The sequence below is a fragment of the Octopus sinensis genome, linkage group LG6, assembly GCF_006345805.1.
Source record: "Octopus sinensis linkage group LG6, ASM634580v1, whole genome shotgun sequence".
Lineage (NCBI taxonomy): Eukaryota > Metazoa > Mollusca > Cephalopoda > Octopoda > Octopodidae > Octopus > Octopus sinensis.
Genome location: NC_043002.1, coordinates 76,957,939 through 76,981,706, shown reverse-complemented (window position 1 = coordinate 76,981,706; position 23,768 = coordinate 76,957,939). Strand labels below are relative to the sequence as shown.

The window sequence follows — 23,768 nt, the reverse complement described above, 5'->3', positions numbered from 1 at the left end:
ATCAATAATGATGGAGAAGAGGAGGAGGAGGAGGAGGAGGAGGAATATGAATTAAGTGCCACTGAGGGAATTAACTAGAAAAGGCAGAAAAATCTTCCTGAAATTAAACCCGACCATCTTGGAGAGGAAGTGAAACACACTGAACAATGTACTTCTTTATAAACAATGCCTGAGAAAATTGTAGCGATGGGGATGATCATGCTAGAACATTTTTAATCATAGGCCTACTGAGTTGGAGACGATTTGCAGCTTAACAACAATAACAACACAGCATGAAATTCTTTACATAAACATTTCAAAGCTCAACAACAGTCTCTTGTCCTATTTTTTTTTTTTAATTGAAGGATCAAATGGCTCAAAGTCAATCATATTGCAATAAAGGAGTTATATAAAATAGAAATGTAAACCTAATCTGTCTGAATCAAATAAATATTTGTTCAAATCAGAAACTGTTTAGTGATTTTAGAATGTCATTTAATAATGCTATATATCAAATTCAAAGAAGAGGGATTTTTTTCTTTTCTTTCAAAGATAAATATTAATTCATATAATAGGAATTTATTTTTAAAGAAAATTGATCTCGCAAAACAGCAACATTGGAAGAAAACATCCTACAAATAGAAGACTGCTTATTTTCCTGAAATTGTTCTCACAAGAATCAAAGAAATATGTTATAGAAAAGGAAATATATTGCACCAAATTCAAGATTGTAAGAGCAAAGCCAACAATTTGATAGAAACAAATGATACAAATCTTTTTTTTTTTTGGCGGGTTATTTCTAATTTTGTAATGTGAACCCCCATTAACATAAACTCTCTCAGATCAGCTCTGACCATTTTATTTTGTCATATATTTTTTTTTTCAGCAAGCATCTACTTTAAATCCTCAACATATTTTCACATACTGCCATTATCCCAAAAATTATTATGATGTTATTTTCCGTATGATTATTTCCACAACCCTACCCTGATCCATATCTGAATACATCTGTTAGTATCACTACAGTCATTTCAGTATTTTCGACAGTGTAAATAGTATACTAGTACAATATTTATTGTACACTGTGAAGAAGAGGAATCTTTGAAGAAGTTCCAATGATGACAGTGGGCTTATCTAAAGCTTCAGTCCACAGAAACTTATTTTACAAATTTTGTAACTACTTTTAACAATCCAAACTGTCACAAGTATTTGGATGAGGCAAGAATACAGGTAAAGTTTGTATGCTATACACCTGCATATAGTTTGGTGCCATTGTATCATACATAAGGAGAAATACATGAATCATAACTAGAGATATTGGTACTTACAATAACCCTTAGTTTTTTTATCACTTTTGCAACACAGTGGTAAGTGGTGCATGCAAAGGTAACCCACAATAACACATGGTCAGGTGGAGTTAGTATGGGCATACTCTTATATATCTATTTAAGTGTACTCAAACTGAAATCATTCAACCATATCCTTAGAAATATTTGTAGCCTTGTTCCAAAATAAGAAACCATGATCATTATTGCCACTATCACTGATGACAATAATTATTCCATGAATTTGTGTGAATCGGGAAAATTAGCAACATTCAGTTGAGTGCTAGATCAAACATTTCATTACCATTATGTTTGCTATCTTAAATGTTTGAATTCAATTTTGACTAAAATCAGTTTTGTCTTCCATTCCTGTTGCCAGAGTTTGTAAACTAAGTGACATAAATGTATACATATCACATCATTCAAACGGGTTTTGTACCAAGTAAAACTATGTCATTATTATTATTAATACAAAGGCAGTGAGCTGGTAGAATCATTACCACGCCGAATAAAATACATTTCTTCTGGTTTTATGCTGTGAGCTTAAATTCTGCCAAGGTCGACTTTGCCTTTCATCCTTTTAGGAGTTGATGAATTAAGTACCAGTTGGGCACTGGAGTTGATGTAATTGACTTTCCCCTTCCCCAAACTTTTAAATCTTATGCCTGTAATAGAAAGAATTATTATCAATTATTATTAGGAGTGGCTGTGTGGTAAGTAGCTTGCTTACCAGCCACATGGTTCTGGGTTCAGTCTCACTGCATGGCACCTTGGGCAAGTGTCTTCTACTATAGTCTCAGGCCAACCAAAGCCTTGTGAGTGGATTAGGTAGATGGAAACTGAAATAAGCCCAACGTATATATGTATGTATATATATTTATGTGTGTGTGTGTGTGTCTGTGTGTCTGTGTGTGTCTGTGTTTGTCCCCACAACATCGCTTGACAACTGATGGTGGTGTATTTACATCCCGTGTAACTTGGCGGTTTGGAAAAAGAGACCGATAGAATAAGTTCTAGGCTTACAAAGAATAAGTCCTGGGGTCGATTTGCTCGACTAAAGGTGGTGCTCCAGCATGGCCACAGTCACATGACTGAAACAAGTAGAAGAGTAAAAGAGTAAAATTCAACTGAAAAACAAAAAAAAAATTGTATTTTTTAGGTGTCAAAATTAAAGTGTCACTTAGAAAGAGAAGTTCTGATGTCTTTGTGAAAGTGATTAATATGGAATTTATGAGACAAGGGGTATAATATTTAAGTTAAGTTCACAATTTACAAATTGATATTTATGTTCATATTACAAAAATGTTCAAAATTTTTATATAAATGATGAATTATAGTGTTGAGTTATATTATGTTTTGCCCAATTTTTTTTTTTTATAAACTTTGCCATTTCAGTTTTATTAAACTAACAAATGAATCATCTTTACTGCTCTGCCAACTCAATCTTAGGTTAACAAATGATGATAAATGATAATGTTTAACATTAAATTTAAAGAACAGCAATAAAAAATGGCAGGAAGAGAGTGTGTATGTGTGTGAGTGTGTGTATGCAAGTATTCATCTATATGTGCATGAGTGTGTTGCCATAGTCAGTCGTTTTGTGTCCATTTGCCAAATGCTTGCAGGAGCTGGACTGATCTTCTTCAGACCAGCATTTTGTGCAAGGTGCTGCACAATTGAACTAAACCCAAAATCACTTGGTTGCAAAGCAAACTTATTAACTGCACAGCCATCTCTGCACCTCGTCTATTTATTAATTTAATCCCTCTATTTGATCTGGCTGATCACTTCCATGTATCATTGCTGAGTGACTGAATCTTGAAAATACAATTGGTAACAAACAAAGCTCTTATTCCTACAGTTTATGAAAATATTCAAATCTGTAATATATGATAAAAAAAAAACAACAAAATAATAACTGATAAACACTTATCATTAATCTTGTTAATCTTAGTAGCCTTCTGATTAATTAAAATGCTGATAGTATAAAAAGAAAATTATAATAATTATCCTAATTATCAGTTTAATGTCTGGTCGGATATACATACTAGCTTGGATGTATTAGGTCTTCTCTCAATCCTTTATCATTTCATGTGTGAGTTTCTCTCTCTCTCTCTCTCTCACACACACACACACGCACATACAAGTGTGTGTGTGTGTGAGAGAGAGAGAGCGAGAAAGAGAGAGAAAGAGAGAGAGAAAGAAAGAGAAAGAGAGAAAGAGAGAAAGAGAGAGAGAGAGAGAGAGAGAGAGAGAGCAGGTGAAGGAGGGAAATTCTGTGTCAGTTTCAATGATGAGGATTCAATTATTCAATCAACTGAATTGCTAAGTAGTTGAGCTTACACAGATATATGTACCCTTAATGCCAGCATGGGTTACCCTCTTACAAGAAGCAGGCCACATGAGACATGGCTCATCAAAAAACAGGCTACACTGCTAAAAAAGATTCAAGATAATTTTTTCTTCAGGCATGCTATTTAGAAAATTGGTGAGGTTTGCAGTTTGCCTATGATTGCCTTGACATAATTCCCAGATAGAATGACAATGATACAAAGTGTGAGTGCGTGACAAAATATATCTATAGTTTTTAGTTACAGATACAATGGAGCCAACAGCTTTCTATTTAGTTTTTCTCTACCCAATTTCACTCACAAGGTATAGGTTGCCCAAAGGCTATAGAAAAGGATATTTGCCTGAGATGCTATGCAGTGGGATTGAATCTGAAACCTCATTCATTTATACTGCACTTCAAATATACTACATGTATGACATAAAAGTTCTTCAAAACATATGCAATCAACTTTTACTCTAACTACAACTTATTAAGGGCTCATAACATTTTTTTTTTCATCCAACATATAATATTTATTGTGCATAGTTATAGCTACACAAACATTTTGACTTGAAAGCAGTATTGATATTTTAGGGTGTTAATGTCTGCAGTTAGCAATGCAACATCAAAACATTTAGGTTTACATCTGGAAAAAGTATATCCTACCTATTTTTGCTGGTATGTTAATGCATTTGCTGACTCAATTTTATCAAGAAGTCTCCTCCAGTAATAGAGTCATATCACAAGGCAATAAGAGGACTGCAATATGGTCATTCAACTGCTTAGAAACAGTAGCTAAATATTCTTCAAAATGTCTTAAAAAATGAAGGAAACATTTGATGATATAGTTCTAGATATACATAAAGCACAGAATATTCATAGATGGAATGTATTTAATTGTAGGTCTGCTGGAACTGGGCTTACCTAGGGTAAAGCAATAATGACAAAACTATATTGTGATACTGTCTTTTAGAAATTTTCTACTTTATCTAATCATTTCATTATATATGTAAACATTGTTTAAAATTAAAACAATATAAAAAGGATTTATGCCAGCTGAATTCAGCTTCTAATTGAAACTATGCTATTTGTTTGACTTTGAAATGCAAACTTATCGGATGGCTGAGGAGAAAAAGGAAAATTTAATTGAGAAGACAAAGTTAATGTGGTTACGATAAGGTCATTGAAGTTTAAGGCATCAATGAAGCAATAAAACTGAAGAACTGTTTACTTTGTGAACAGAACACAATAGATAGATACTCAAAGTGCGTAGAATCATTTTATGTAGGCTAATCCAGAAATGTTATTGACAGTGTTCTAAAAGCAATGAATATAACAAATTTCATGCTATTGGAATCTAAAGACCAGAGACTACTAAGTTAATTCCCTGGAAATTGTTTGCAAGTTCATCTGTTTAACCAATCAGATCAATAGTTGTATCATCTCCTGAGACATATAAGCTTTTAGAGTTCATAGTAGATTAAAAGGTTGAGAATTTCTGTCATTATTGGCAGAAAAGTGGATCACTCATAGAAATAAGAAGCAGTTTGGTTCATATGATAATAAGACGTGACATGTATGAATATGATAAATATGAACAGAAAAAGTAAAATATCAGACATAGTAAGAAAAATAAAGATAATCAAAGTAATATGCTAGACCAGCAGTTTCTAAACTTATTTTATCAGGGAACACCTATATGATTTTTTTCAAAAATTGCAGAAAGCATACTCTTATTTCAAGGACAATTACTATAGTAATTTTAATAAGGCATTCAATGAAATGAGATTGTTTTAAAGAGAGTATCTATTCATATGGAAAAATAACGTACAATAGCATAGTATTTAGTAAATGGGGATATTATTTGTTAACTAAAATAAATCTTTATTAAATTTCATTAAAAGATATATTTTGTAGAGCCCCAGAGCTTTTGTCATGGAGTCCACTTCAAGAAATGCTGCCCTCAGCTATTTTATTAGCATACAGAAAGAACTAAAGTACAAATTTAACAGTGGGCTGAGAAAAATGACTTCCTCAAAAGCAATAACTGGTGAGTGAAAGAGACAATTGTAATAGTAAGAATATAATAGAAATTGATGATGAATGGTGATTAAAATGTACTGTGAACTGATAGTGGAAGGTACCCAAAGCGAAAATAGATTTTGGAGAAATTGGAAAGGATATTTAGGTTAAATTTGAAAATGGAAGTTCAATGTATGAGATGGCACAGGATTAAACTTTGTGGACGAAAGTGTGGTAAATGAATTCTTAGATAACAGTGAAAATGATGACAATTATCAGCATGCCCACTTATAGATCTATTCCATTACCAAATCACCAAGCTAGATTTATGTCCACTTCTCTGTCTAATATTATGTATAAACACTGGGTTACATAAATATCTAATTCTTCACCCACCTGTTTATTATTCCATAGTTCTCTACATTCATGCATTCTACTAGTAAGTCTATTAACTATTCCTTCACCCAGCCATATATGGTGAGGATAATGAAGGAATGTTTTTGCTGTTTATTTTCTTTGCCTTAATGTTTGGCAAATCCATATGGCAAGGACACTGAAGATAAAATGCATGCAAGTACATGTGACTCATGTTCAAATATTTGTATTTTATTGTTTTCTAAATGTGCATTTGTTATGTTAATGTCTTACTTGAGAACAGCACCTTACAGCACTTCTCATAGAATCCCTTGCCAACAAACTGGCAACATTAAAATGATTAAGATTATTTTTGAAGAGATGGATAAATAAAATGTTAAAGATGGTGTTTCTTGTTTTCATCATCAGTTTTGGCACCAATTCAAATCCTCCTCCTGTCATGATGCAATTTCAACTGTTTGAATTCTTCTCTTTTGCTCAATGTAATTTCCTTATTAGAAGCAAATTTCTATGTGTGTACACATGTTCATGATCATATGTATACATGTGCAATTACGCAAACACACAAATATATGTATATTGTGTACACTCATACCACAAGTTTGTGTATGAATGTGTATTTATGTGCCTGCATCTGTGTGTCTGTGCTCATGTGTATGCATGTGTAGTTTATTTCATTTGCCACAGGATTATAAACAGATTAATTTTCTAGAAGCCTGTACAAATAAGGAAAACCATTTCTAACAAAAATTTACCAAAACATCACAAGAATTTGGAAACACTTCAAAATAAAGAAAATTGGAATTATCAATTAAATAAGTCAGATTTAAAGAAGTTGAATAGAAATTAAAATTTCTTGGGGAATGTTTGTTTTATTAGACAATTCATTATGCAAAATATTCCAGCACATTTTATTGTATAGATTATTCTGAGATAATCTTTCATCTGTCTAAATGCTAGATTTTTTAATGATTAACCTACATCTTATAAATTTTCGCTTTTAATCCTTAACCTTTATAAGGAGCAACAATTTGTTTGGTCCTTCCAGGTTCTGGAAAATATAGTATTTGTCAAATACTAGGGTTGATTTGTTAATATTTATTAATATTTCTACAAGGTTTTCTAAATATTAATGGAATTATTATAGAAGACTAAAACTAACAATCAATTACTCCTTGATCAAGTCTATAGTACAGAGATAGACAATATATATATATATATATATATATATATATTCGAAATATGGATTAGAAAAACAAACGACAACTGTGTTGCTTGTCTTGTTTTCCATTTGTTTCTTTTGTTGCTTGTAAAAAAAAGCCCTTATTCCATGTCCTCGTACTTTGTATAATTCATTGTTTATGTTTTGTGACATATGCATATGTATATACGTAAACATATAAGTATGTACGTATATGTATGTATATATGCATATGATGATGATGATGATGATGATATATACATATATATATATTATTTATTTCAGATAATTTTCTGAAATAGTGTTCAAAGTATGTTATAATGTTTTTAAGGCATTTAGAGAAGGTCATTTGCTTAGCTGATATAGTTTTTGTAAAGTAGTGAACATTTGTAAAAAATGATTTTTTTTCTCAATGTTAAAAATGCAGTAAATCTTACTCATTATGTCACTCCACCATCTTGCTTAAATCTTAGTTGCAATGTAGTTTCTATAGTTAGATGGCCTTTTACACACCAACCACGTGACTAAGTGCATTGAGTGCTTTTACATGGCACCAGAATCAGTGAGGTTGCTTTGCAACTTGCAAGACTAAAGAGACCCGACAACTGAGAAAGAGAATAAAAGAAAGAGTGATAACATTAGGTGGAATATTTAAAGAAGTTAAAGTCTGAAGGGAAGAACAGGTACATAGTTGTGAAAGGGAGGTGATGATGTGTGGAGATGGAGGAGGAGGAGGTCAGAGAGGGGGAGATGAGAGTGTGTTGAAGTGGCAAAAAAGCTGAGGGTCAGTGAGAGAAAGAGAAGCAAGAGGATATCATAGAAGTATGATAAGGGTAGAACAGAGTGCACTGGAAATATCCTAATCACAATCACTGCCCATTTTAGCATTCTGTCTGACATGTTTGCACAAGTGTGCAGGTTTTCTCCCAACACTGCAAGCTGCTAATTGATGTGCTTCCTTGTATCACTTTTGTGAGGTTCAGCATTTTGAGATCACTTTTCACTGCTTCACCCAATGTCTTTCTGGGTCTTCTTCCACAAACATCATCCACTTTGAGCACTCAGCACTTTTCGAAAAGGTGGAGAGCTGGCAGAATTTTTAGCATGCTAGACAAAATGCCAAGTGGCATTTCTTCCAGCTTTACATTCTGAGTTCAAATTCTGTCAAAGTCAAATTTACCTTTACACAATTTGGGGCCGATAAAATAAGCACTGGGGCCGATGTAACTGACCAGCCCCCACCGTCCCCAAAATTTCAGTCCTTGAATCTATAATAGAAAGGATTATCAGTATGAAATACACTGCAGAGACAATGAGAGCTAGAATAGTAGTAGCAGCACCACCACCACCACCAAAGCAACAGTAGCAACTCTGCATACTTGCACAAAGAAGCAAATGCTCAGTGCTAAGATAGAAGTTAAAAGTTGAGAAATGCAGTATGTTACATACTCAACAATACTGAGTTTCTTATTTCTTTATTGCCCACAAGGGTCTAAACATAGAGAGGACAAACAAGGACAGACAAAGGGATTGAGTCGATTACATCAACCCCAGTGCGTAACTGGTACTTAATTTATCGACCCCAAAAGAATGAGAGGCAAAGTCGACCTTGACGGAATTTGAACTCAGACCATAACGGCAGACGAAATACCGCTAAGCATTTCACCCGGCATGCTAATGTTTCATATTTCTTTATTGTCCACAAAGGGCTAAACATAGAGAGAACAAACAAGGACAGACAAAGGGATTAAGTTGATTACATCGACCCCAGTGCGTAACTGGTACTTAATTTATCGAACCCGAAAGGATGAAAGGCAAAGTCGACCTCAGCAGAATTTGAACTCAGAACATAGTGGCAGACGAAATACCACTAAGCATTTTGCCCGGCATGCTAATGTTTCAGCCAGCTCACCTCAACAACACTGAGTTTCTTGCAAGATGTGGTCCAATAGCAAAAGTAGGATGTGAGATTTTGAATGTCTCACCTTGAGAAAGCAAAATAGTGAGTGAGTGCTATATTTTCATTTTTTTTTTCATTTGTTTTTTTTTTATTACTGTGCTTTCTGAAATTATGGATTTCTGGATATCAGAGTTGTAACATCAGACTGTATGTTTGGGTCTATATACATAAAAGTAAAAATATCCCTATGCTAATAATAACATTAAATAACCCAAAATAAATATTATTCATTCTCCAAGTTTCACATCTCACTGAACTTCATTGAAGTTTCCTTTCTCTTTTGAAGTCATTTAGAACATTTTATTACGAGTGCTATCTGTTTGTTGATCTATCTATTTTTAGTATTACTAACATCTAACATTATGAATTTGTATATCCGTTTCTATGCACTGTACAATTTTAAATGTAAAAATGTGAATTTATTTTCTATTGGCATGTATTTGTGTAACATAGGAATCGGTCAGATTCTGTCTTTCTTTTTTTTTAATTTTCAGGAGGCATCAGTATCTCTATAACTCCAGTATTTCCTTATCAAACATCTGTTGTCAAAAATCATAAATTGAAGGTGTTAATATGCTACTCAAAATAAAACATCTGGTGACTGTTTCAATTGGATCTACAACAAACCTAATTTGGTCAATAAAACTGATATTATTACTGAAAACATATAAATTCAGGGTAGGTTACAGTGTAACAAAATACCATACAACCTAAATCAAAACTCATTCCAGGGTTTCTATATAAAACCTTACACGCTTTCAACTGTAAGCCCTATACATAAATTTAATCAAGGATATTGAAGTGTTATTGATTTTTGTTGATTTTTAACCCTTTGGCATTCAAACTGGCTGTATCAGGCCCAAACATTCTATCTAATTTGGATTCACAAATGTATAAACAAATATATTCCATAGATATTTTGTGCTTTCTGAAATTATGGCACAGGAGTGGCTGTGTGGTAAGTAGCTTGCTTACCAACCACATGGTTCTGGGTTCAGTCCCACTGCATGGCACCTTAGGCAAGTGTCTTCTACTATAGCCTCAGGCCGACCAAAGCCTTGTGAGTGGATTTGGTAGACGGAAACTGAAAGAAGCCTGTCGTATATATGTATATGTATATATATATGTGTGTGTGTGTTTGTGTATCTGTGTTTGTCTCCCCCAACATCGCTTGACAACTGATGCTGGTATGTTTATGTCCTCGTAACTTAGCAGTTCGGCAAAAGAACCGATAGAATAAGTACTAGGCTTACAAAGAATAAGTCCTGGGGATGATTTGGTCGACTAAAGGTGGTGCTCCAGCATGGCTGCAGTCAAATGACTGAAACAAGTAAAAGAGTAACAGAGATATGTTTCAATACATTAAAATGGCATTTCGTTCAGTGAATTTTAAAATGCTATGAACAAGTTTACTATTATTATCATTGGACTACAAAAAAAAGGGGGGGGGAAAGACCACCTTTCTTTCACTTAAAGAGATTGAAGAATCATTGAAAACTTCAATCAATGTTATCTTTAGGACAATGACAGAAACCATATCATATTCAAAGGCGGCGAGCTGGCAGAAACGTTAGCATGCCGGTGAAATGCTTAACGATATTTCATCTGCCGTTACGTTCTGAGTTCAAATTCCGCTAAGATCGACTTTGCCTTTCATCCTTTCAGGGTCAATAAATTCAGTACCAGTTACACAATGGGGTCAATGTAATTGACTTAATCCCTTTGTCTGTCCTTGTTTGTACCATCTATGTTTAGCTCCTTGTGGGCAATAAAGAAATAAGAAACCATATCATATTCCATAAAAACAAAATAACATTAAAACTCATCTTCTATGAGAGAGGCTGTGGACTGCAGCTAATGAGAAAATACATTCTTTTACTTTTTTACTAGTTTCAGTCATTTGACTGTGGCCATGCTGGAGCACCGCCTCTAGTCGAGCAAATCACACAAGCACATACATATATATACAATGGGCTTCTTTCAGTTTCCATCTATCAAAATCCACTCACAAGGCTTTGATCAGCCTGAAGCTGTAGTAGAAGACACTTGCCCAAGGTGTCACACAGTGGGACTGAACCCAGAACCATATGGTTGGCAAGCTAGCTTCTTTGCACCCAGCCACTCTTGCGCTTATCAATTTAATATTTATTTGTTAATAAGTTATGGCCTGTATAATGGAACAGCTTGTATCTAATTTTAAAATAAGATTTATTGATTCCTTAGAATGTTCTTGCTCTTCTGTTTCTTTGTATCTCTAAACTAAAAGAGAGGATCTATGTAAATTACTTGACCTACTAATATCTTTCAAAAAAAGAAAAAAACAAAAACAAGAAAAAAAAAGAACTTTACCTCATTCATTGCTGGGACATGTTCCAAAATTAAATCAATATGATGCTTATGGTCAAAACAAAGAAGCAGGATAGTCAGAGCTAACAAAATATTACCAAATTATATAGTTTTATCGAGATTTACTTTGCTACTAGATTTAAAGGTCAAATTATAAATGGCTCAACAGCAAAGAGCCAGTTTAGACTATAAAACATGGTGTTTGGTAGCTTAGATTTGTAAGTAATAAGTAATCCTATCAAATTTTACTTACGGTGTTGTTGTACATTCCTAAGTCCAGTTATATATGGACACAACGGCTCATTTGGTAAACCTGATATGTTGAGTTTGTAGGTTACTCTAAACTGTTATTAACCCTTTCGTTACCAACCCGGCTGAAACTGGCTCTGGCTCTGAGTTCAAATGTCTTGTTTTCATAAATTTTGAATTAAAATCTTCCACCAAACCTTAGTCACAATTAATGGTCTCTGACACTAGCTTAATGACAACCAAGTAATTTTACTAAATTCTTTATTATATTTAAAGTAATTGAAAGAAACACTGAGCATCTCAAAATAAATACAGTAACGAAAGGGTTAATTTACACTCTTTTACTCTTTTATTTGTTTCAGTCATTTGACTGCAACCATGCTGGAGCACTGCCTTTAATCAATCAAATAGCCCCCAGGGACTTATTCTTTGTAAGCCTCATACTTATTCTATCGGTCTCTTTTGACAGACTGCTAAGTTACAGGGATGTAAACACACCAGTATCAATTGTCAGGCGATGGTGGGGGAGTGAGACAAACACAGACACCCAAACACACACACATACACACACACTCACACACATATGTACGACAGGCTTTTTTCAGTTTCTGTCTACTAAATCCATTCACAGCCCGAGGCCAGCCCGACATAGTAGAAGACATTGCCCAAGGTGCCATGCAGTGGAACTGAACCCGGAACCATGTAGTTGGTAAGCAAGCTACTTACCACACAGCCACTCCTGCACCTATGATCATTTTCTCTTTGTCTCTTCCCCCCTCCACCACCCCACTTTTCTCCTATGAGGTGTGAGTAGCCATGCAGATCTCTCCACAGGAACCTGCTCTGACCACCCTGCTCATAGTAATGCCCCTCCTCCCCTGGTATGAAGCTGAAACCACACCCATGTACCCACCTACTCCAAGGCTCTTAAGCCTGTGAACTGCAGGGTGACCTCAACATTACAGGCAACAGGAAAAAAGCATCCAGCCCATGCTGTTAAGTGATTATGTTATGTTGGGTACCTGACTGTAAAGACCATACCAAAGCAGATATTGGAGCTCGATGGACACATCTGATCCTGTCAAATCCTCCAACCCATACCAGCATGGAACATGGACATTAAACTATAATGATGATGATGATGATGATGATAACAATGATAATGATGACAACCACAATGATGATGATGATAATGACTCACATACAGCCGAATGCACAAGCTTTTTGATTTTGAAGTTAACTTAAACTATTTTCTATGTTATAATCATTCATGATTACATAATTCTAAAGCAGACTGACAAACAAGTGAGTATAACTTATTCAAAGCATAACACTGTACACAGTATGATCCACTATTAGATAAGAGGTTGGACTGCATAGTTGTCGGCTCAGAAATAGTGGCATGGTATAACTTGAACTATAGATCTATTCTGCACTGGATTAACCATGAAGCAAAATAAGCATTTGCTTAGGGCACCAAGGGAAGAGGGGCACCGCAGAAATGGTAAATGGTCTACAGCACAAAAGAAATCACTTTAAAATTGCTAAAATAAAATTTGAAGTGGTTTATATGATTGGAAAAATTTATTTTATGGTTTATTCTTGTTTATATTTTGAATTACATAGATATATGAGGGTACCAAAATATTTTAAGTGCTTAGGACCTCTGTAGGTCTTAATCTGTCCCTGGATCTATGGATGAGACCTAGTTGATCAATCAACTGCCTACATACTATAAATCTGTTCAGTCAGAGATGATCTGGGTCTAAAACAACAACACAACAACAACAACAATGCCAAAGAATAGAAAACAAAGAAATGTTTGACAGCAAGAATGCTAATTTTTAATTAATTAGGTAGCAAGCATCTTGAAAGCAGAAGGTGTGATGTTCAGATATTTTTGTCTTTTCCAAGGGTATTAGCAATGTAAATGGAATAGTTCCAACAAGGAATCAAAACATTGTTACATTTGCAATTTACAACTACAATAACAAAAGTGGATTCAACATCTGTTATTCCATGTTGGCACAAGCTAGAAATGTTTGCACAACGGCCCCTCCATGCATCAATCACCCTCATTTTTCCGTTATGACTTCCTTTAGAGAATGAATAAATAGATGCAATGAAGAGAAAACTATTACAAAAACATGAACTGATTAACACAGAGAGCTAAGTTGTTGTTTATGGAATGGTAAAGGGATTTTTAAAATAACAGATTTTGTTTACAAGTTCCAACAATGACCTTGCAGTAAAGAATGACATTTTAAATACAGTTTTCTTAAAATTTAATAACAAATACAAAAAGGAACAAAATTTTATTTTTTTAACTGACAAAATATTGGAATTAAAATAATAAACTCAAAACACTGAATTCCTCAAGAAATAGGCAACAGACCAGAGTCCAAGGAAACTATGGTGGCCTGCCGTAACAACAGTCTCACAATGAAGTCTATGAATTTGGATAATTTTCTATGCTGTTTAGAGAAAAGGATACAAATGTTTTTGGACTGACCCCTTAAATGAGAGGGGAAAAAATGTTTTCTCTCTCAGTTGAAAAACATTAACATCCTTGACTCCCCACAGCTGATGAACTTACTCTAACTCACTAAATTTTCAAGAAAAGCAACCTTCTTGACCCCATTAAGAACTGCCCTGTTGCTTTTCCATCCGACACTTCAAAAGTAATAGAAATAATTATAAGTCATAAACAATAACGTCATTTACTACCTTCTTCAAAACTTTCTCTTCTCTGTTGGTGGCCACCAGTATGGACTACTGAAGACCTTCAAAATAAATAACAAATATTACTATATGGACACAGACGTGGTCAAATAGTTAAGAAGTTAACTTCTCAACCATGTGGTTCTGAGTTCAATCTCACTATATAGCACCCTAAGCTAGTATCTTCTGCTACAGCTTTGGGTTAACAAATACCTTGTGAGTGTTGGAATTGGATAGTGGGTGGTTCTCAGCAAGGGTCCATATAAGATTTTGCTGTTAGAATTTATGTGCAACAATCTGGTTATATTTCTACAATACACAAAATGTTTAAATGCTTTTTCATACAATTCCAAAAATATTTAATCATAAGAATATAACAGAAGTTTTTAGACATCGAAAGGCTGTGAGGGTCCCCCAGAGTAAAATAGGAAACAAAGGAATCTATAGGAAAAAAAAGATTGAGAACCAATGGGATAGATGCAAACTGCAAGAGCTCAACACACACACACACACACATACACACATGTATATGTGCTATGTGTATCTAGAACAGTGATTCTTAACCTGGGTGGTAGTACTCCTTTAGTGGAATGGTAAGCTCTTGAGGAGGTGGTAAATGTCAAAGTGGGTTATGGTGGTGGTGTGTTGAATGTTTTGAGGGAGTTGGGATTTCGCTTAGAAATAAAATATTTAAACCAATAATAAAGTATTTAAATTCAATATTTATATTCTAATCCCGACAAAGTTTTTTTCTTTTTTGAAAATGTATCTAAACACACCCCCACAAGTTGTACTTGGATTTAAACACTCTAAGAAACTGAGAACTCAATAGAGGTTAATTGTAGGGTGTAAATTTTACTGAAGTTTCCATCTATCAAATCTTCTCACAAGGCTTTGGTCGGCCTGAGGCTGTAGTAGAAGACACTTGCCCAAAGTGCCATGCAGAGGGACTGAACCCAAAATCATGTGGTTAGTAAGCAAGCTACTTACCACACAGCCACTCCTACGCCTATGAATTTTTAATATAAAAAACTATTTTTCTTAGATGTATCAACACAGGTTCTTATTTGCTTGTAATTTTCTCTCAGTACAAAACTACATTCTATGTAGAGTGTGTTTGCAGTCAGATTTGGCTGCTATTTTTAGCATGTCAAGCAATCACACTCATGTTCCCTTGTTGTCTCAAGAGCTGTATTGTTGAACTCATTTATGTTTGCTTCTGGAACAAGTAAAGGAGTAAGCATATAATCTTAGTGAAGAGTCATAAAAACTCTTCACCTAAGTCCTGTTAAAATTTTGCTAATCTAATAACAATACAAAGTATGTAGCCCTTAAAACTGCTTTTGTGCATTTACAGAGAATACCGAACTGTCTTACACAGGATCTTGTTTTAGGAATTCCCAATAAGTTATGAATACCCAAATTGTGAAGTCAGTTATGTAATAACATGAAATTAGTTACCCGATAGTAAGAATTCAAATAAAGTAGCTCTGAAAAGGGCTTTAATGCGTTCCCAAAGTATATAGAACATAGGAGGAAATACTAATAAGGTATGTATACTAAAATCGGGAAGCATGTTACATAGTAACAGGCTAATCAGATAAAAGATAATAATAATTCAAGTAAATAACTCTGAAAAGGGCTTTTGTGCATTCCTAGGGAATATTACCCTCAGGGACACTAGTGTTGGTCTATTCGGGAATAGGTCACTAACCAGAATAAGTGGATCTATTGTCTAGGAAAATACTATTTACTTGTTTAAGGGTTGTACTTGATAAATTGTGAAAATAACTCTAACAGTTCAAATACTAAGAGATAAGCATACACAAATTCATTTTTACCAAATATTTAGGAAAATGAATGGGTTATTTCTCTTGGCTATATATGAGAATTCCTTCCAGGGGCCATATTATCGATTTTTTTTCAATAATCTGAGCATGCCATGAGGTTTCCAGACATGAGTTCTACTCATGTGTCAAGTTTCATCAAAATCGATAAAACAATGTAGGAGGAGTTAGCTAACAACTCCACAAACACACCCACAGACAAAATTTCCCACATATGTAGTAGATGTGAATTAAACCTTCCTCTATGTCAGCAAAAATAGAGTTATCTTCTCTTTGCTGGGTATTTCTTCCACAGTTCTTTAGTTGTTTGATTAAAATTAAAACTGAAATACCAATCTCACTGTAAAAATAGGCCCCTTAAAAACTTTTTAGTAGCTGGGTGGCATCAGAATTTAACTTTACTGTGCAATTTCATTCTTACTTATGCTCTATCAGAATGCTCTTATCTCCCCTTTCCAATATACAGAGTGATAGTAGCATATGACCACTTATTAAAATATAACCAAATATGTACTAAGGCATAACTCATTTGCATAATGGTTGAAAACTCACAGCTTCGGTTATTATAACTAAATATGCAATAATATTCCCGTATATTTAGTATATTTAGTCTCATTGTGTAAATAATCCTTATGAAGCCCTTTTCGGAAACTTGGAATGAAAGAGGAACTGAATGGTTTCAATGAATTAATTAACAATGCAATAGATCCCTCCATCTACATCCCAATCTACTGAAAAAGACCTAAAGGGAATTATTTTCATTGCTGGGTCAAGTAAATACAGATATGGCCAATTAGAAATATAGTATGTGCATTTCTCATGACCATGTGAAAATCTAAATATCATTCCATCCAAGTTTAGTTTGCCTTGTTTTTCTTTACTGTAACTGTTTCATAATTTGATTCATTAATTTAAGATATTACTCTTTTGTATATCAGTGTTAATGATAATATAAAACTGACTGTGTTGTTAAAATGTTTGACTGTTATGTTGTATCCATCTGATCATGAAGTCGAATTTTGCAGCATCAGTTGCATGGTGCTGCTACAAGACAAGGGGAATCACTCTTTTTGTCTCACTCCACCCTTTCTTATAAACAGGTATTACACTGTTTCTTGATTAAGCTTTTTGGTAATAAAACGATCAGCCAGCTGCAGAAGTGATACACAGTTTGCAAAACCCACACTTCTCCTACACACGCAACAAAAATGTAAACCAGTACAATATATATATATATATATATATATATATAATTTCATATTTACGTGTATAAGAAAGAGGGATAGGAGGCTATGTGAGTGTGACTACATGTATGTGTATGTGTTTGAGTATATCTGTGTGTATGTGCATATATGTAAATAAATTCATATATATAAAGCATCTTAACAGATCTATAATCAGAAATTCTATCCTAGTCTGCTGCCATTACTTTTTTTGCTGCCAATAAACAACTAATTCATTGCAAATTCCAAATTCCAGCATCGTAAATACTAATATTTTGGCAGTGTCAGTACAGCAGCAGACAAAATGTATGAAGTATTTAGTTATTTTGTATTATTATTCCAAGTTCAAATCCTAAGAAAGTTAATTTTGCTTTCATCCTTCTTGTTTCAATAAAATAAATACCAGTCATGGATAAGGGACAATTAAACTTCCCATTCCCTCTCGGAAAACTTCTGACTATGCCTACAGAGAAATCAATATTTTTCTGTTCTCCCTTTTAATTTTTTTTATATACACATATAAATATAAGATAGAGTACTAATGAAGCATTCAGTCAATTTAATATTCCTATAAAGTATACAAAATGTGAACAGAATTATAATAAATGGACTAATACTAGTACACATTATTTCTCTCTCTCTCTCTCTCTCTCTCTCTAACAAACTCCCCCTACATGTATAATTATTTGTATCTTATCTCACATAGACAATGTGTCTCCCAACAAAGATAAACACACGTGTGTGTGTGTATTATGAATACATGTGCATATGCATATATAAATATCTATATATAAATGTGTATGTGTGTCTATATAAATAAAAGTACACGTGTGTGTATATGTGTATGTATATTATTTATGTATATATGTATATATATGTATATATGTATGTATATATGTGTATATGCATATATATATATATATATATATATATATATATATATATATATATATATATATATATATATATATATATATACATACATACATACATATATATATATATATATATAAAACACACATATACATGCATATGCATTTTTGCTATTAGAGGATACTCTTTATATATTTAAAATTACAATTGTACAAGAGATAATAACTCCCAAAATCAAATAAATTCCAACTTAAATTTCACTAATAAATTTTGTTTTGATAAAAAAATTTTATATATATTTCAATTCCTCGTTATTATGAGAAGCTTAATTTTTTAATCTAACTATTTTATGCCATGAAAATAATTTTTCAGCTTGGTTAATATTTTGAAAAACTTCCACTAAAACTTTATCCAAATACAGAAGCTGTTGTTGTTCTTGATCTTATTTAGTTCCAACTTCTCCCTGAATAAACAAATCTAAGATCAAGCACAGAGTACTCTGGATTACATTATTCAATGCAATTTTTTTAAAGAGGATAGGGCATAGGAGTGGCTGTGTGATAAGTTGCTTGCTTACCAACAACATGGTTCCGGGTTCAATCCCACTGCGTGGCACCTTGGGCAAGTGTCTTCTACTATAACCTCGGGCCGACCAAAGCCTTGTGAGTGGATTTTGCTAGATGGAACTGAAAGAAGCCTGTCGTATATCGGTATATGTATATGTATGTGTGTGTATATGTTTGTGTGTCTGTGTTTGTCCCCACAACATTGCTTGACAACCGATGTGGTTTGACAAAAGAAACTGATAGAATAAGTACTAGGCTTACAAAGAATAAGTCCTGGGGTCGATTTGCTCAACTAAAGATGGTGCTTCAGCATGGCCACAGTCAAATGACTGAAACAAGTAAAAGAGCATAAGACTAAAAGAGGATGTTTGAGGTGGATTTGGTTGTGATTTCTAGCAGTCTGAGCCACCATCCTGAGGCTTTCTCCTTGACTCATGTAATTGAATGAAGTGAGGGAAGAAGAAGGCTCTTATACTTTAAGCTTAAAAGTAAGATTCTAATAAAGTGAATTATAAAAAGTAGGAAGTAGTTTTGACCATTTAGCATTTAAACCAGCCATATGAGGCCCTAATATTCTACCAGTTTTATGTTCAAACCAGTCAGATACAGCCTCTCACATTTACCTTACACAATGTCATTCTAAAAATAAACAATCACATTATCAAAATCTCAAAGCTACAAGGTAATGCATGATTAATTCAAAACAATCAACATCATCATCATCATTTAATGTCCATTCTCCATGCTGGCATGGGTTGGACAGTTTGACAGAAGCTGACCAGCTGAAGGGCTGTTCAGGCTTCAGGTCTGTTTTGGCATGGTTTCTATGGCTGGATGCCTTTCCTAATGTCAGCCACTTTACAGTGTGTATTAGGTGCTTTTATGCAGCACTGGTGCTGGTGCTGGTGCTTTTTATGTTAAGTTAATTTTTTGGCTCAAACAGCAAAAGCAAGGCCATGTAGGGGGACATGGAGTTATGTACAGGGAGTGTGTTCATGCAAAGAGTTCAGGCCATTTTTGGTCAAGAGAGTCTTTGAACTGAGCGGTCATCAGCATCTTCACTATCTCGTCCGGCAGCTTATTCCACGGATCCACAACCCGGACGGAGAAAGCCCCTCTCCTTCGATTGAGATAAAATCATTGCAGATATAGCTTTTCGGAGTGACCCCGCAGCCGACACTCTGGAGCAGGAGTGAAGAACAGCTCTTTTGAGAGGTTACACTTTCCACTTATGATGTTGTGAGGGTGGAACCAGCACTTACTAGCCAGCAGGAACAGGGGCTGCTCAGCTGGAGAGAGGTGCAAGGGATGAGTGTGGATGCAAAGGTAACCATGCTTTACTTAGCTTAGCATGTCTTGTCAAGCTTCACAAACTACCAAGAGTCTCAGTCCCCTGTCACCCCCCTCCTGTGAGTTCCAACATTTGTAGATCCTCAATGTAAGTCAATAAATATTACATTTGGCAGAGTAATCTGAATGCTCAAAGATTAAACATACTAGATTCATGCTTCTTAACCTGTTGTGGGTCAGCACCCACTTCATTTCTCATTTGATTATTTTAATCAAACAGAAGTTGTTAAATTTATGCAGCTGATAATCAACTCCTCAGTCTTTCTTGCAGTGTGGTGGCTTGAATGCCTTAGTGACCCTGAAAGTTATGCCAGTGGAGCATAAGCTCCTCATAAGCCTTTCCCTCAGCAAAGCACCAAAGACAGCCCCAGTGTTGAGAACAGTAGAGAAAATGTTGTCTCCATAGAGAGTGAAGGGCTTAAATCAAATCAATAATTAACTGTACATTCTTATACCATCCCAATCCAGCACAAGACTCCTTTTAAATTATTGTTGGGACCAAAGCCCTTATCTTTTATCTTTTACTTGTTTCAGTCATTAGACTGCAGACATGTTGGGGCACTGCCTTAAAGAATTTTTAGTGGAACAAGTCGTTCCCAGTACTTGCCATTTTTTTCATTTATTTTTTTTTTGTAAAGCCTGATACTTATTCTATTAGTCCCCTTTGCTGAACTGCTAAGTTATAAGGATGTAAACACTTCAACACCAGTTGTCAAGCAGTGGTGGGGGACAAACACACATGCATGCGTGCACACACACACATACATACACACACTCATACACACATACACACACTCATATGATAGGCTTCTTTCATTTTCTGTATACCAAATTCACCCACAAGGCTTTGGTCAGCTTGGGGCTATAGTAGAAGACACTTGTCCAAGGTGCAACACAGTGGAGACTGAACCCGGAACCATGTGGTTGGGAAGCTAACTTCTTACCACAGAACCACGCCTGTTCCTCTGTTAAATTTTTTTGAAAATTCATATTTTAGATACATTTTCAAAAAAGAAAAAAACTTTGTCAGAATTAGAATATAAATATTAAATTTAAATACTTTATTATTGGTTTAAATATTTTATTTCTAAGAGAAATCCTAACTCCCTCAAAGCATTCAACACCCCACCACCATAGTCCACTTTGACATTTACCACCTCCTCAAGAGCTTACTATGCCACTAAAGGAATACTACCACCCAGGTTAAGAATCACTGTTCTAGATACACATAGCACATATACGTGTGTGTGTGTGTGTGTGTGTGTGAGGGAGAAAGAGAAAGTGTCAGTAAACATACACATTAGTATATTAGTATATGGTTGTCTGTTCCTGGTGTGAAGTGAGTGGAATTATAGTGCTGCGTTTTTAAATCACCCACCTACTAGCCGGATTTTATTTCTATGAATATCAAAAGAATTTGCAGAATTTTATCATTATTTTGAATATCCCGAATTATTCAGCTACCTTCATTTTCTGAGAATCCACATTCAGCCATGCTTTATTTCAAGCAGTTTGCCATGTAATCTGCTAGTCATGATTAGATAGCAGTGATGCAAATTCCTTCATTGAGACTCTGCAGGTGATCTACTTTCCTTGCTATCACAACCTACAATTAACCCTAAATGCGCAACTGTTTCCATTCTGAGCAACCAAATAATGACGTTAGATCAATTGACACTGAATTAGATGGTGGGATTTGTTCATGGTATTTTAAGATTGTGTTAATACTGCTAAGAAGATCTGACAATTTGGGGTTTTTTCTTCTATATTTATTATAACAGAAGTCTTTTTTATTCTCTCTTTTTTAGAACACTTCATTTTTCAGATTGTTCTCTCATAATTATATTGCATCTTGTCAAGAATTGATGCCCTGAAGGAATATATTCCTCGTGTGCTATGTTGTGTTTAATATGATTTTATGGTGCCATCACCTGCACATGCCAAGGCATGATATTTATCAATGTCTTTTATACATGGGATTCTTAATTGGGACTTCCTGCCTTCCTCCTCCTAGATTGCATAGTAATAACATTTAAAGTGAGCAATTATGAACTCGTTAATGTTTCATGACAGGCATTTTTCTTCCTTTCTGTTTTTTTACTTAGTCAAGAGGAAAGGACAAGTGGTGGGGGAAGAGAGGGAGTGAGAAAATTATTCTCAAATAGAAGACCTGATTCAAATACATGCAACAGTGTGTACTCCACTAAAGGCACCCAAAGGCCAGGTGGTGGCATTAAATCAGGAAATAGATTAAATATATGTACGGTAGGTGCCATATATGTAGATTCAGCTTACCTTCATAAATACCTAGACAAGGTACCCCACCTCTCGCTTGAATGAAATTTTTTTTCCTTCCCATTTTGAATTTCCTAGCATTCTACTAATATGTATATACATACTTGTGTGTGTGTGTGTGTGTGTGTGTGTGTGTGTGTGTATGCATGCACATGTGTATGTATGCTTGTATATGCATGTGTGTAAATGCATTCATTTCCTTGTTGAAAATATGCCAAATATTATATTAGAATAGTTTGTTTTTTATTTGCTTTTTGTGTGCTTTTTTTTAGATTTATTATTTTGGGATATTGAATATTGACTAATGTATAAAGGATATAGAGACAGTGGTGAGCGAAGATTAAAAAAAAAGGAGAAGGGTCCTTCCTGAGTCATATAGGCTCATAGCATCAATTTCCTGGTTATTATGGTGTATATACTCCCAGACATGCACACACTCCTGGATGGGATGCCAGTCTGTCACAGGACTACTCACTTTTACTAGCTGAGTGGACTGGAGCAATGAGAAATGAAGTGCTTTGCTCAAGAAACTATGCATTGCCCAGCTGAGAAACTGAAACCATAATCTTACGATCATGAGTCCAACACCTCAACCACCAAGCCACATGTCTCTACAAGTGAAGATAGAAAGAGTAAATAATGAAAAAAAAAAACAATGCTTAGAAGATGGTGCTTCTGCTGATAAGCATTTTTAATACGTATCTCAACAGAAGAGGAGCAATACCATAATGTTTACAGATTCTACCAAACTGGTGTGAGTGTTGCAGCTGATGTCCTGCCAGAAAATGCTGATATCTATAGAAAAAGCTTGCAACAAAGTGAATTCTGCTGAAGGTGTTAAAGGTGCCAAATGATTTTGTGGTTGTTGCTGTTTGGCTCCTGGTCTGCCCTGATAAAGTAGACTTATGATTAACTGTTTACTAGCTGCGACCATCCCATCTTAGAACTACATTATCCATTGTGTTATTCCTTGTTTAAGATGGTAAGCAAGCTGTGAGCGAAGGAGAATTTGTCTACTATTTCTAATAGAATAAACAAATGCTTGGAAGCCTCCTTTGAACTGATTTAGGCCTACCTTCCAAGACTTGAAATTAAAATTTGCTG

General features: G+C 34.6%; 1 protein-coding gene across 1 annotated transcript in view; it reads right to left on the bottom strand.

The window, feature by feature from the left end:
- The window catches only part of LOC115213367 (disks large-associated protein 1), a 443,386-nt gene that overhangs the window by 398,500 nt on the left and 21,118 nt on the right, over positions 1 to 23,768 (bottom strand). The gene's annotated exons all lie outside the window — the stretch shown is intronic.